The sequence below is a fragment of the Poecilia reticulata genome, chromosome 2 (genome assembly GCF_904066995.2).
Source record: "Poecilia reticulata chromosome 2, P_reticulata-male-v2, whole genome shotgun sequence".
Taxonomy (NCBI): Eukaryota; Metazoa; Chordata; class Actinopteri; order Cyprinodontiformes; family Poeciliidae; genus Poecilia; species Poecilia reticulata.
In genome coordinates this window covers 30,765,650-30,780,183 of record NC_088831.1, presented here as the reverse complement: position 1 = coordinate 30,780,183, position 14,534 = coordinate 30,765,650, and the positions used below count along the sequence as shown (strand labels likewise).

The window sequence follows — 14,534 nt, the reverse complement described above, 5'->3', positions numbered from 1 at the left end:
ATGAGGGCCTGTGTTTACCTCAGAGACAGAGGTTCCCGGGACCTCTCTATGCCTAACATATGTAAAACCTGGATCTTTGTTCCCTCTAATAACCTTTTATTAACAGCCTGACATCATGATTAAGTTTGGTCCAAAACACGCACACAATGAGGTACACAATTACCCACACCCTCTTACAGAACTCCAGCAGATCACAGCGAGGGAGAGTAATGGATATTGAGCCGACGTTTGATCCATTCCACATCGAAAAGCCCAATTTGCTCGAGCACCTGGAGCTGCGCCACGGCGTGCAGTTTTTTGAGGTGATGATGGATACTCAGGGGAGCTTATTTCCATGAATGCATCTTCTCCTGATTTGTAACGATGATAAGTGCTTTGACCTTAGCTCATCATTGCAGCTTATTTAGCGCTTTTGTTCGCCGCACCTTATTGAGAAAAGGCGGTTTTTGTTGTAATCTGCACGAAAAAAAACATTCAGCTAAAAAGTTGAGAGTGCTCCATGTCACCATTTCAGAAACTTCTCTGAGGTCTCAAAGTCTCAGATTAATAAACACTCGCCATGGTCAGAAATGCAAAGCATCGCAGGGAGGTGAGATGCCTCCTGTCCTCTTTGAAACCAACCTTTGTGCAGCCTTGCCAAGTGGCATCAATACTCACTGGACTTTTAAGACTCTTTTTATTTTTTTATTTTGTTGTCACCATAAACCTTGGCATATTCAACTGTGGTGTGTAATTGGGAAGCAGGAAGAAAATAATTTGAGGTTGTTTTATTTATTGTAATAGTATGGATTGCATTTGTTTCCCCATCACCTGTCTTCTTATGCAGTAGTCTATAAGCATTGCACATCTACATAATGATTTTGCTGGTCCAGACTTCTCTGAAAAAAACTCAAGTTATTTATATTGTAAGAGAAACATATGTGAAAATCTTTTGTTAAAATCTTGCCAGAAACATTTAGGAAAATAAGATCATTGTTAGAAACGGACACAGATCATTGGTTTAGAACCAGTGATACGGTTCTGAACTACGTCATTGTTGCTAAGCTTCAATCAGGCAAAACTACAAATTATTTATAATTGTGACTTGACAGGTAAAAGAAAAATACAGACTGCAGTGGTAGTTACAAACCAGACAACAGATTAGTAAGATTGCCTTGCCTTGCCAAGGGGTAAGGTAAATGGGGAATTTAATGGTTGCCTTGCCTTGTTAAGCGTTTACAGCAAACATTTTAAATACTGATCTGTAAAAGAGATCAGTGTAATCAAACAGAAAAAGAATCATCATTTGCATCAATGTTTTCCTTGCAGATGAAATGAAAGAGGAATGCATTCTGTAGAGGAAGTTGGTTTTTCATTATATCTTAGACTTTAAACTGTTACTGTGTTATTTAAAAAAACTGTGAATTGTGTAGCTGGATTCCCAGATGTTCAGTAACCTGTTCTAGAAGTGTCCTATCAAAAGTGCAGATAATGGGGAATTTAATGGTACAAGGGCTTTTTACCAAACAACAATATGACTTTGATCTTAGAGTTGTTTAGCTGAAGATGCAATCGGATAGGCCTGTTGATTCAACTTAAGTTTAAATTGTTGAGAACTTGTAGCATGGAAAGGGTCAACGGAGAAGAGGATTTTGTCTTTGGCATAAATTTGAATTAATTAATCTACAACAGAATTTAATATTTTATATTAACAGGTCACCAATCACAGGAGGAGTTTGAGAAAGAAATTGTTCTGACTTCACACTCTGCATTCTCTCTGTGAAATAATGTAAGTGCTAAGAGAAAGAGCCATCAAAGACGCTAATACTATCAAGCCTTTCAATAAGCCGCCCGCTATTCACTGTGTCACAATCCTTTGCCAAGTCGGTAAAAATGGCAGCAAAAGAATTAATTAATATTATAAATTTAGGGTTGTGGTTGTGGGCTTAGAAATGATTAGTGATTTGGCCGTCTTCCAAGTTATTACTGAAAAAACGCATATTCCCCCCCCCCCCCTCACATCATAATCCTACCACCATCACTGTGTTCAATTTTTTTGCCATATTAGTGGAGCAATTTCTAAAGGTTTTCCACTCAAAAAATAATCCCATTTTAGCTGTGAATCTCTATAGTTCCTTGCGTCTTACTGTCTTGGCCGTTTTGCAGTTGTGCAATATTGATTTCCGTCTTTAGAAAATGGATTGAACATTGCCTCCATTGGATATTGATTCCCTGCTTTAAACGTCTCCACAGCTTTGCACCTGGCCTGCCTGCTGCTTATTTACGGGTGACAAAGTGAAGGGGACTCAATAGTCCTCACTTTTGAGATTTCCATTCCCTTACACTTCACAATTACTTTATATTTTGATTTAGTCTACCACAAAAAAGACCATTAAGGTACACTCTGGTTGAAATGTGAAACATTTCAAGGGGTTCGAATAGTTGTGCAAGGCACTGAAGCTGCCCTGCCAGCCACGTTACAATTTTTGGCTCACAGGCCCTTCTTAGTATGTATTCATTTCCTGGGAAAAAGGCAAATAAAACATTTTCCAGGGCCGCCCAGCCCAGAGACTTTTGTCTTCCATCAAGAAACACCTTCAGCTCGTATAATCACAGAAGTTGTAAAATACTTCCAGACATCGCCTAGAACATTCCATTTAACCTTAGTTGTCCGGCGTGAAATATGGAGAGAGAGAGAAAAACGATAAGCATCTTTGAAATAAATAATTAATCAGTGTGTTTTCTATTATTGCTCAGATATGGAGTCAGTAGGAAGCCAGGTGGGGCGATCAGATCTTCACAGCATCCCTACTTTTGTGTCCCCCCTCAACAGAACGCAAGGCTGTCTCAGCAGCATCTGCTGAGGAAAATAAAGCCCACTCTTCCTTCTCATGTAGAGAGGATCATTTGCATAATATCCCCCTCTGTAAGGTGAAAACAGAATAATAATTGGTTTGCCCTTTTCTCTGTGTGTGTTGTAAAACAGTTAGGAATTAATTTGAGGATAACTGTGCAATTAATTCTAAATGCTAAAGATGGCGTGCGTGTGGAGGAGGAGGCGGTGGAGCTTTGATCCAAAGGAAGAGGAGAGGATATACAGACTGAGGTCAAGAAACGACGACTTTGTGCTTCTGCCACCACCAAAACTTACTCTGCCGCCGCATTAAAAACGGTGCAAAATGGGATTTGGAACGCTGCGCGGTGAAACGGGGGCAACGAGGACGCACATTTTACCACTCCCCATTAAATATTGCTATTCCAGTTTGCTCCCAGCTTTACTGTGTATACTGTGCTGTTTGGATATTCTTAATGATGAATAATAGTGCAGCGGGCCATTCTGCATAAATACCGCGATTCATGAGTCTGTTTTAACCTTGTTGCAGAGCAGTGTAAATTCCTTATGCGTCCCCATTAAAGCTAATGAGCAGCACTGTAATCAGCTTTGTGTTTATAGTTGGGGAACGTGCTCCGGCGTTCTCAGACAGATGTCAGTAACAACCAGTGCACTGCCCTTGACATCGAAACAGTGGAGCATGACAATAAACCCTGGTCTGAGGTTGAATTTACTGCAAGCTCATATATGTTAAGTCTAGAATTAGCCAGGAGTGTGACATTAGTACATACAGGTAGTATTACTGCCGTAGAAGTGGCATGGACACGTCTGCGTGTCTGTATCCTGTACAATTAGGGAGCAGCGGCTTCATTCTCTATGCCTCCACAGAGGAAAGGGAACATGCCTCACCATGAGTCCCAATTACACCTAATGATGGCGAAAGGATGGAGCACATGCAGATTGTGCTGCTGTTTCTTTGTCACGCCAAGCGCAGGGTATAATCATTTATCACACCCGTCACATCCCACACTCCTCCCGGAGCAAAGAAAATGAAACCCGGCACATCATCTCTACTGTTTTTTTTTTCTCCTTTTCTGTGTTTAACTGATAGAGGGGAAAAAAAGAAGTAAAAGTATACTTGGAAGGTGTGTGAAGGAAATGTAAGGGAATAGCTCTGCAGCCAAGCTTTTGCTTTGGGTTTAAATTATTTTCTTTCCTGATCAATTTTGGCTTTGAAATCTAAACGAGAGGCGCGTAAGGTCTTTGCGTTACATGCTGCGGGGCGGTGGAGAGCTTAGGGTGAGATTTGGGCGGTGCTGAGTGTGCTGCAACAGAGAGGTGTCTCTGTGCTAGTCAGTGGCTTTTTCCTAATCCTGGTCTGATCTTTGTGTTTGATCCACAGCATGGTACTGAGACAGCATGAGCAGCAGCTATTGCTGTAATTTAAAGTCAATATTGTACTCATGATCCCTCTCCCTGGGCAAGCTGAACAGCCTCTTGCAGCAATGGAAAAACTCTTCATCTCTTCTGCTTTTAGGGGGGATCCTAAGCCTGAGTATTTCACTTTTCTCAGATTCTCAGAAGAAAACTATTGGATTTTGTTCATGAACATGAGATTTCTTATTGTACTTTGTACTTGAAATTTGAAATTGAAGTAGTTAAAATAGTTTAAAAATATATATTTTAAAACATTTTTTAATGCTGGCATCAGATGGTTTGCTGGCATCTTTTTGAGTACAGCTTTCAGGCCAGATTCTGGAAACCAAACAAGAATTTGAGTGACTGGAAAGGGAAACAAAACGCTAAGTGGAAACAGGATGTAAAGGATTACTCAACACTATTGGTTTCCTGGGACATTCTCCTCAAAGTCTTGGACCTCAGCTTGGATCGTAGGGTTAGGGTTAGTACCTCACAGTGTTGACAAGGAGCAGGCAGAGGCAACGGACAGGAGGCAGAAAACACAACACATATATGATCGGGAACAAGGACATGAAATGTTCGAAGGCTGTGACACGAATGACGACAGGTGATCTTGCACTGAGTGAATGCAGAGCATGAGTTTGTATAGGCAGCAGTACAGATGGGAGCAATCAGCAGTCAGCAGGGGCGGGAGGGAAGTCATGATATTTATATTCTCTACATAAAATACAGATTCAACTACATTGTGTTCGCTTCTCACATAAAGTACCGATAAAATACATTGATGTTTGTGACTTTAATGTAAAAAAGCAAGCAGAAAGTCCAGAGTATGAATGTTTTTCCAACAACTGTATATGTTTTATCATGTTTGAGTCTACACAAATTGTTAATAAACGTCTTAAATTTGAAATCATTCCTCACGAAATTGCTATTGATCCATCTAACTAGCCCTCAGTGACATAAACAGCTTTGATGATTTATTCCCAAGCAGCTTCGTAGACCTAAGATCACAAATGGTGGTCTGTTCCTCGAATCTACTCCTGTGTTATTACACTCAGAGTTTAGATATTTATCCTTTGTGAGAGACATGAGACACATAAGGGTGGCTCAAGGGCCCATTAAATCCGTATGTGTCATGATCAGCAATGTGTTACACTAAAACTTTCAACTGAATGCGTTGTTGACATCCACTCTGATAGAGGCTGCACAGAGCTGTAAATTTAAGAGCCAAGGTCAGTGAACTCTTTATGGAGAGAGGTGAAATGTCGGCAGTTGATTCTTCTAGTGGCCACAATTTTTGTTTCTGATATAGTGTAAATCTTTTTATTGTGAGTTTGCTTTGCTCTTTAGATCAGATTTTTTATTTCCACGCTTTTGTTTTAGATAAATACTGTTTATTACATAACACTGTAATACTTCTCAATAAGCCTGTAATATAATAGACTAGTGAAGCTTATGATATGAAATATCCCAAAAGACAGTTGGGAAAATATTTTTTGACCATTACGTCTGGTGTCAGAAATAAATAATACTCACAGACAAACGTGGTAGCATGTCGGGGCTGCTTTGCTGCTTCAGCTACTGGACAAAGATCTAAAAATACACCAGCAAGTCCGTGTCTAAAAGTCTCAATAACAAAACATTGGACAAGTCATTCAGGCTCAGAAATTCTCTCCGATGTGGTTGAATTAAAATTCTGCTAAGGAAATTAGGAAGAAAAGTCGTCCAGAGTAATATTAAAGACTGATTACCAGCTGTCGCACTTGATAGTTGATAGGGTGGCACAGGCTGTGAGCGAGTTCAGGGGAACATTACTTCTTCAGATTGAGCCGGTTTCTTTTCCCCTTAACAAATTAAGTCATCATCTGAGAACTGCTTTTTTCTATTTGCTGAAAAAGCAGAAAATAGAAAAAGATATAGTCTAATATCTTTGTCTGATCTTAGAATTAGTTTGGTGATCTGACCAGTTAAATCTGACAAAACAGAAAAACGAGAGAGATCTTTAAAGGGGCTTTTCCATGTGGGTTTTCAGTCTGAGCCAGCATTTTCTAACAAAAGCTAAAGTCTGAAAATACTCAAGCCTTGAAAGCTGAAATGAACCAGTCGTGAAATATAAATAGAAAAAAAAGTACCTAAAACAAAACATATAGGCTGCTTCTTTCAAACGTTCATCTCTAAATATGCTAAGCTTTCATTCACTGCAGTAAAACTGAATTATTATGCTCCCACCAGCTTAACCATCACAGCCCTAAACACTGCATAACAACAAGACAGAGGAATATGGAAGTGCCTGAGCTGGAACAGGATGTGAATATCAAGCTCAGTTGCCCTTGTTTGTTGTCATGTACGACCTGAACTGTGCAGTGAACTGCTGGGCTCTTCATCCAGGCTGTTTTGAAAGCCTTCTTGAAATATATGTAGTTGTGGCATTTTCGTTTTGTAATTACATGCAGAAGCATCTTGAGTGAACAGCACTGACACCCTAGGGTGCACCCAGTCTTGCAAAATAGCCTCATATTCCCTACCTATTATGAGATCTTACTGAGCTGATTATCCGTGCTAACGACTCAGTCGAATGACTGCTCTCACCAGACTCAACGAGCCACTTACGGACTTCCGTCTCTCACTTTTGCTTCCTAATCTGATGATGTGCATTTAAAAACACTTATGCTTGTGAGTTATGGTTTTTAGACCATTATTTAACATTTCCACTATAGTAAAGTGAATATGTATCCCATATCATTTTATTACAAATGTAATTATATCTCTTGAAATGTTTCCCATTTTGCCAGCAACCAGATATTTTGTTGTATTTCATTGGGATTTTATGTTACAGAGCAACACTAAGTAATAGATAAATGTGAAACAAAAGGACAATTATTGTTTAGTTTTTCATTTTCTAAATAAACATATGAAAAGTATACTTTGTGGACACAGCTTTTGCTGTAATTAGTATTTTGGAGTGTGTCTCTTGCAGCTCCACTGTTTGCTTCTTATTCTTATTATGCAAAATGACTCAAAGTCAGTCAGACGGGACCGAGGGTATATCTAAGCATCTATATTCAAACATTTCCGCAGGTTCTCTATTATGTTTAAATCTTTGACTGGGTCATTCTAGCACATAAATATGCTTTGACATATACTGGTGTATTGTACCTCTGACCTTTATTTCTTGGTCTTTATAATGCTGTTCATTTACTAATGTTCTCCAAAAAATCTCTAGGGTGTTCACAGAACAGATGGATTTAAAATGAGATTAAAGTACACCCAGGTGGACTCTATTACTGAAAAGGTGACTTTTGAGCTCAGTTTGATGATTTAATTAGATGTATCAAATTGAAATAGGACAAATATATATACACACAACACTTTTAAAACTTTTAAAAACCCATATATAATTATTTTTCTTCCATTACATGTAATATTCTTTTTTATTTGCCACTTGAAGTCCCAGTAAAATAAATTCCAGATCGCAGTTACGATGTCACAGAATCTAAAATTATTCAAGGCATGTGGGTATTTTTGTGAAGGTACTCTCTTTCTATGCTGTTTTTGCCCTTATTGAATCTTCATGATCTTTTCATGACTTCTCTGTGAGTAAGCAGGTAGGCAGTGGACAGACAGATGTTTTCTAAATTTTGATTGTCATCATGGATTTAATCCCCAGGCTGTAGGGCATACTTTCCTCCACAAAGGAACTTAGTTTAATCAAAACCAGGCTAAATTTAAACCATGACGTCTCATAAAGCAGGCTGAGGTTAAAGCAGCTCTCAGTTTAATTCATATCTGTGTACTCAGACATACACCAGTGGCCCACTTATAACTTAAATGACTAGTTTAGTTAACCTTCCTGTTTAAGTTTAACTCATTGTTATGACAGCAGCGGTGCACTGCATAATTTCAGTGGCATTAGCATCAGTCATGGGCCCGGCCTGCTATAAATACACTTGACAGTGCAACCGTTTCCGGAGTGTTCTTCGCAGGAAAGTGCAGAAGACTCCAGAGGTGAGACGCTGTGATAGCGCTGCTCATGAAATATATGCTGACTCCCATCACCTGTGGGACTGCTGTTCTGATGGAGCCAATGATATGTGCCCCTATTAGTCTCTAAGGAGATTTCTTAGCCCACTTTCACCCGATCTGTGCCAATTAAGTGGCAGAATTATGTATATTACTTGGAGTCACTTGTAATTCTGCACAAAGAAATTCGTGTAGGGAAGGATGACAGAGCCATACCGTTGAATAATTAGAGGGAGATTTCAGAGCCCTGAAAGCTCAATCATACACTGACATGTGCTAACTATTTTTAACCTGTTCTTTCCTTCTCTTCTACCATCCTTCTTTCTTGCACCTTCCTGAAGAAATACAGAACAAACCAAATCTCTGTGCCGCTGCTTTGCCAGGAATGATTGCTTAGAATCTACATAAGAAGTCACAAGCCTGCCCCTTTGACATCTGAAGCATGACTGATTCTTTCTTAAATTTATTTTAATCGCATCTCTCCCCCTGAAAAAAAAAGGGAATAAAACAAGCCGGTTTCTTTCTCTTGTCTTATTCTCGCTTCCCTCCTTCAGTGATAAGCAAGCAAATGGATCCTCCAAAAAGAATCGCTTGAAAAAACATTAATTGAGCTCCTCAGAGTTCCCGTAAACTCATTACACCATGCTTGGCTTGCCATCCATACAGTGCGCACAGCGCACTGCTCCTCAGTCTTCCCCGTGTCTTCCGGGTGGTTTATGGAAACAGTGTCACAAGCGGACCTCTCATCCTCGCACACACTTCCCACAGTCATCAGTATTCTAATGACGCTCCGCGGTCGTCCCAGGGTGTTTACTCTTAGAGATACCGAGATTGATGAGATGCTCATATCATCCTTAACCACCAACTAATTAACTAATTAGGGCATTCAAATGAAGACTTGCTCTGGATAATGCTGCATGGGCAAACAGTTCTTGATTCCAACTGTGTGACACAGCCGAGGCGGGTTCAGCATCACGGTCCCGCGCCTTTGCTCGGCTCATTGGTGCCAAATAGCTGATCTAAGTTATTGATGACGCCAGGTATTGAACAGACAAAATTACATTATGTTACATTGGACTATCAAAGCAACAGCCATGACAGTGAACTTATCAACAGAACATACTTTATGCCCATCAGCAGTGCTCTGCAAAGCTTTGAAACACAGCTAATTTCTTTATTCATGTCTTACAAGAGATAAGTTTTCTCATAATCTTTTAAAATGGTCTTGATCCTTTGGTTCCTCAGGACACTTGAAGATATATCTAAAACTTTCTCTGTTGCTGTACTCATCCCAGTTCCTGTATGCGAATGTGACAACACAATGTGTTGTTTGAAAAACGTGGGAAAAACTGAAGAAGAAAGAAGCTCCTCAGTATCAGGTCTTACAAAGTTCCCACAACAGATGAAGGTCAAAGCTGAAAAATCCAGCAAAGACCTAAAAAGAGCCTGCACAATCCCTCAACAACCATTTTATATCTATTCTTCAAGTTTTCAACTAATAATTCTTTCAAAATCGTTTCAAGTCATTGACTCCATGAAGTCTTTGTGTTTCCTCAGACAGAAAACATTTTTAGCCAATTGGAATGATAAGTTTATTTGCGTGGCACGTTTCAGTAACAAGGTAGTTCAAATGGTTTTATTCCCTGAGGCCTTTTTTACTTGAAGGATTTATATATGATAGTTTCAGCCTAATAAAACGAAATATGATCTATTGTTTTTCACAATAAGGACCAACGTGTCAATTACTCATTTATCGTCATTCTACAACAAAATCCGTCTTCCACCTTCACTGTTTAAAATACATGCATCCATTCTTCCATTTTTCTGTTCCTGAATATCCTTACTGGATCATGGGTGTGCTTATCTTCAGAGGTCATTGGGCCCTGGACAAGGTCACCAGTCTTTCACAGGGCAACACAGAGACACACACCTCAGGAAAACTTAGAGAGACCAATTAACCTATTTTTTGGACAGTGGGAGGAAGCCGGAGTACTCAGCGAGAACCCACGCAGCACCGGGAGAACGTGGAAACTCCATGCAGATCGACCCCAGGCCGGGCATCTGAACCCAGGATTTTATTGCCACAATGCAACAGTGCAACCAACTGTCCCCACCGTGCAGCACTGTCGGGAAATAATTCTGATTAATCCAAGATTTCCAATGATCTCCCCTCTCGCTCCGCTTAGTCCGACTTTGAACTTTGAGCCGTGTTACTCTGGAGGTGAAAGGCCTTGAAAGCTTCTCAGAATAAAAATCTCCCAGTCTTTTCCATAATGAGATTTTTTCGCCCCTCTTTATCATTGACTTTTTCACCCTTTCACCTTGCTCTCACCACGTTTATGTTCTCCATGGTCAGAGCCGTATCATTATCTATCTATTTGCACTGATTGTTAGCCCACCAGGGACAATGTGTCAGCATTTTGTAGACGTTAATTAGAAGTAGATATGGACCAAGGCTTATTGCTTATGTAAGTCCGTTTCCAGTGCAACCTAGAGCAACTGGAGCAATTTTTCAACTTGTGTGGTAGAAAAAGAATAGACGCTAGAATTTGAGGGTGTGATCCCAAATGGCTCCATCTTAAAGGTTAATAATCCTTTTAATTAAAGGATAAGCCCTGCATTGAACACAAAATGTAATCACTGAAGGATTACCGAGAGATGTATATAGCCATGGCAATTAGTCCAATAATTAAGGCTTTAGTGCTGGACAGAGATGAGAGAGCTCTGGTGATGTGTCATAAAATTCATAGAGCTGTTAGAGCGGTGCAAACACATCCGCAGCAGCTTTACAGCACCACGCCTGCATGTGCACCCGGGGTGGTGGTGAAACATGGCGTCCCACCGGATGGAGCCGGAACAGCTGTTCTTCGTCTGAGCCTGGTGTTTCGCACAATATGATCGCTCCATCAGCAAGCCCGCTCTCCTAACAGCCACATCTGCATTCATCGAGCACACTTATCAATAACCAGCAATAATAAATGATCTCAGCGGGAGCAAAATAGAAAATTTATTTAAAAAAAAAAAAAAAGGAGAGGGTGTATGCTTCAGTCACTGATTTTGTTCATCAAAGTCATATCTTTTAATTAGACTTTTATTCACAGCAAATGTTCACAGAGCCTCGTTGTTTTTCTCTATGTTAATGGGGACCAGTTGGGGTGGCAGCTGCTGATGACCGGTCTCCACGGGGGCCAACTTGTGTTTGTAATTGCATTTCGTCACCTACAGAGGGTGTTGAGAATCCTTGTTAAAAAGCTGGGGGGAAATCTCACACTAACAATTATTGTCGAGCAAATTACCAGGTAGGCAATATCTAAGCTGTCAGGAAAGGTTAGGAGAAATGAGGGGAGGAAGATGGACTATTCAGACATTCATCATGGCCATAGTGGCCACTTCCAAATTGAAAATTGGAGGGAATACATCCTTCATTTTCTCAAAATCTGAATGAGTTAGCTCTGATTATGGCTGTGACTGACAGAAAGGGCCTGGATAAATAAATAGGTTTGTAATTCATTTCTCTGCTTTGTGTCTTAGATCCATTTCCACAGATAACTCCTCTCGGCTTTGGCATCAGCAACAAATGATGAACGAGATTTGACCAAAGTGGATCAGACTGCCCACATGGACGGTGCATGTGCAACAGAAACACGACGTGTGCACATGAACACGTATTAATGGATCTCCTCCGGCTTCAGATGGTTTGTGGAGGATTTCTTCATTGGCACTGGCTGCGGTGGTACCATTGCACACTGCTGCCACATGAGATTTTTTTCCCTCCACCATCTGTCTCTTTCAACTCTGTATATTACATTTACTCCATAGGCTTGGAAATGTAGCTTCCTCCTTTTAATGGGGATGCGAGGCACCATAAAATAAATATTCTCAGTTCCCTCCAGCAAGCAGGGCCGTCGCTGCAAGCCAGAAGGCATCGTTGCTGTTTATTTGCAACAACATTGTCCTTTGAATTCCATTTATAGCGAGCTATAAATTGAATTATTGAAAAGCCATTGTTTGCCGCATGAAATCAGCGAAGCAGTAAAGGGGTTAAAGTCGTAGCGTGATAAAAACAATAAGCAAGGGTATGAAAAAAAAATCCTCTCCAATCAGAGATGGGTCAATATTTAGCCTCTCACCATGTCACAGGGTTTAATAGGATATGCTCCATGTGCATTTGTAGATTGCAGACTTCTGCTGAAAATGGGAAAATGGTTAAGCAGCAGTGATTCGATATCTTAAAAGTTTTATTCACTTACACATAGGTAAGTAGGTTTTGGAGCGGAAAGCTTTGAGACAAGAAGCTTAAGTGTAAAAAACAAAAAAAAAAACAAAACAGATTTGAGTGTGAGAAAAACATCTAAACATCAGAATGTCTTTGACAGACCAATTTCTTCCAGCCCTGGGCCAGTTTTGACATTAACTGATGAGTTTCTCTGTTGTTTACCAAGATAACAGGAGTTCATATACATTCATCACTGGAATGAATATTAGTTTGGGGATTTTAATTATTGATTTAAAAAAAAATTGTAAAAAAAATCCTGCAGGGTGAATGGAATTCAAAATACTACAATACATTTAGAAAAAAACTTTGAATCTGTGGTAGATTTTCTCCTTTACATTCAGAAGCAGATAATATGCATGCATCCAAATATTTGTTTGAATGTCCCTTAACATGTTGTAGATAAAACAAGTGCTGTTTGAAGCCCATAACAAACAAGTTTCTGGTATAATTCTGGTTGGATATTTCACTACCCCACTTAGCCCTTTATTTAAATGTATGCATTACGTCATTTTTTTTGTGGTCATGTTTTTAAGCGCAGTCCATACATTGAAGTCAGAGGTTTCATAGAAACTTAATGTATTTATCCATGTTGGAAAACCCAACTCCATCCAGGTTTTAAGCACCTAGAACTGGCTTCCTAAAAGCTTCCAAACTGTCCATCTTGAAATTTGCTGATCACTACTTAAAGCTTTTTATGGAGTTCTATTGTATATCGTTGGGGGGTGTTTGAACATACTTAACCCTAAATGCATAATTTTCACCACAATAAATTAGAATGTATTCATCCACACTTTAGAAGAACAATATAAATGCATCACTAAGTACCCAAGATAAATGAGAGCTATATATAAATGCATGTTAATTTCTGACTGGGGTCGTGTATGGACAGAGTGCATTCAACTCACTTTCTAACTTGACAATATTCTGTTCTTGTCAAAGAAAAGAAAAACACATTTTAAGCTCCTCAGCTATTCAGAAAATTGCAAGACACATATTTGATATTTTATCGAACATACATTTAAGGACTAATTGAAAAATTATACCTGAGAGATAAAGACCTCTCACAAGAAAAAAAAAAAAAAGCTCTTTTCAGTGTCTTAGCCATTTTCAAGCTGCGGGCATTGTTGATTCAAGGTAAGACCTGATATCATCGCCTTATAGGCTCGTATTTTTATTGTTGTTATCTTCAAGAATGGGCCTATTTTGTCATTTAATTGAGGCTCATGGGCTCGGCTGCGAAACGGCACACGGGGGAATAAGACGTCAAGCGGCTGAATTTCCAGAGCCATTAACTGTTCCACACTCAATTAGAATGCATAGGATCCTGACATTTCATAACTTATGGGTCTCCAGGCTGATATAACCCCCGAGTATAAAGGAAGCCACAGTCTAAAGAGCCATAACCAGAAACTTAACATCCTCTTTAAGGCTTTAACCAATTGGTTTTTGAATCTCAGCAGTGAAAAATCAAGTCTGAAATGCATCATGTGATAAAAAACCCACCACATAGTCTCATGTTATTGCTCCTGCTGCTGCTTCAGAGTGATGTCAACATATTCTGCCACATATGATAAGATGCCACAAGCTGCGGTTTCTCTAACTATCAATTAGATCCAGTTTCATGGCCGCATTCTGCATGTCTAATAAATCTTGCTTTATACAAGCAAAGAAAACAAGGCGGAATGCACACGTGACGAGTTTGTAATACGGCATAAATATGAAATATGAACAGCAGAAAATTGAAGCACTTAATAAAAAAGAAAACTGGGTTTGTTGTGCTGCTGTGCGCAATCTCGGGAAAGGTGATGCTGACAATCAGAATTATGATGATAGAAATGTACTTTGATTGCTGTTTAATTTTCTTTGGTGATCTCTCGCCTCCACTATAACTCAGTTTGAAAACAGACAGGTTCTATTTGCCAGGTAATTAATAACAGGCCGCTGAGGCGAGATTTAGCTATTATTTCTAACATGGGCCGTGATTGTAAAAAGTACCTTTCCCAACAT

At 39.6% G+C, this 14,534-nt stretch overlaps 1 long non-coding RNA gene across 2 annotated transcripts in view; it reads left to right on the top strand.

The window, feature by feature from the left end:
• The window catches only part of LOC145550035 (uncharacterized), a 103,897-nt gene extending 91,754 nt beyond the window's left edge, over positions 1-12,143 (top strand). For both annotated transcript variants that reach the window (XR_014085876.1, XR_014085879.1), the window contains one exon: positions 11,783-12,143. This is a non-coding gene — a long non-coding RNA (uncharacterized LOC145550035). The remainder of the gene's footprint in view (positions 1-11,782) is intronic.
• Positions 12,144-14,534: the final 2,391 nt, after the last annotated feature.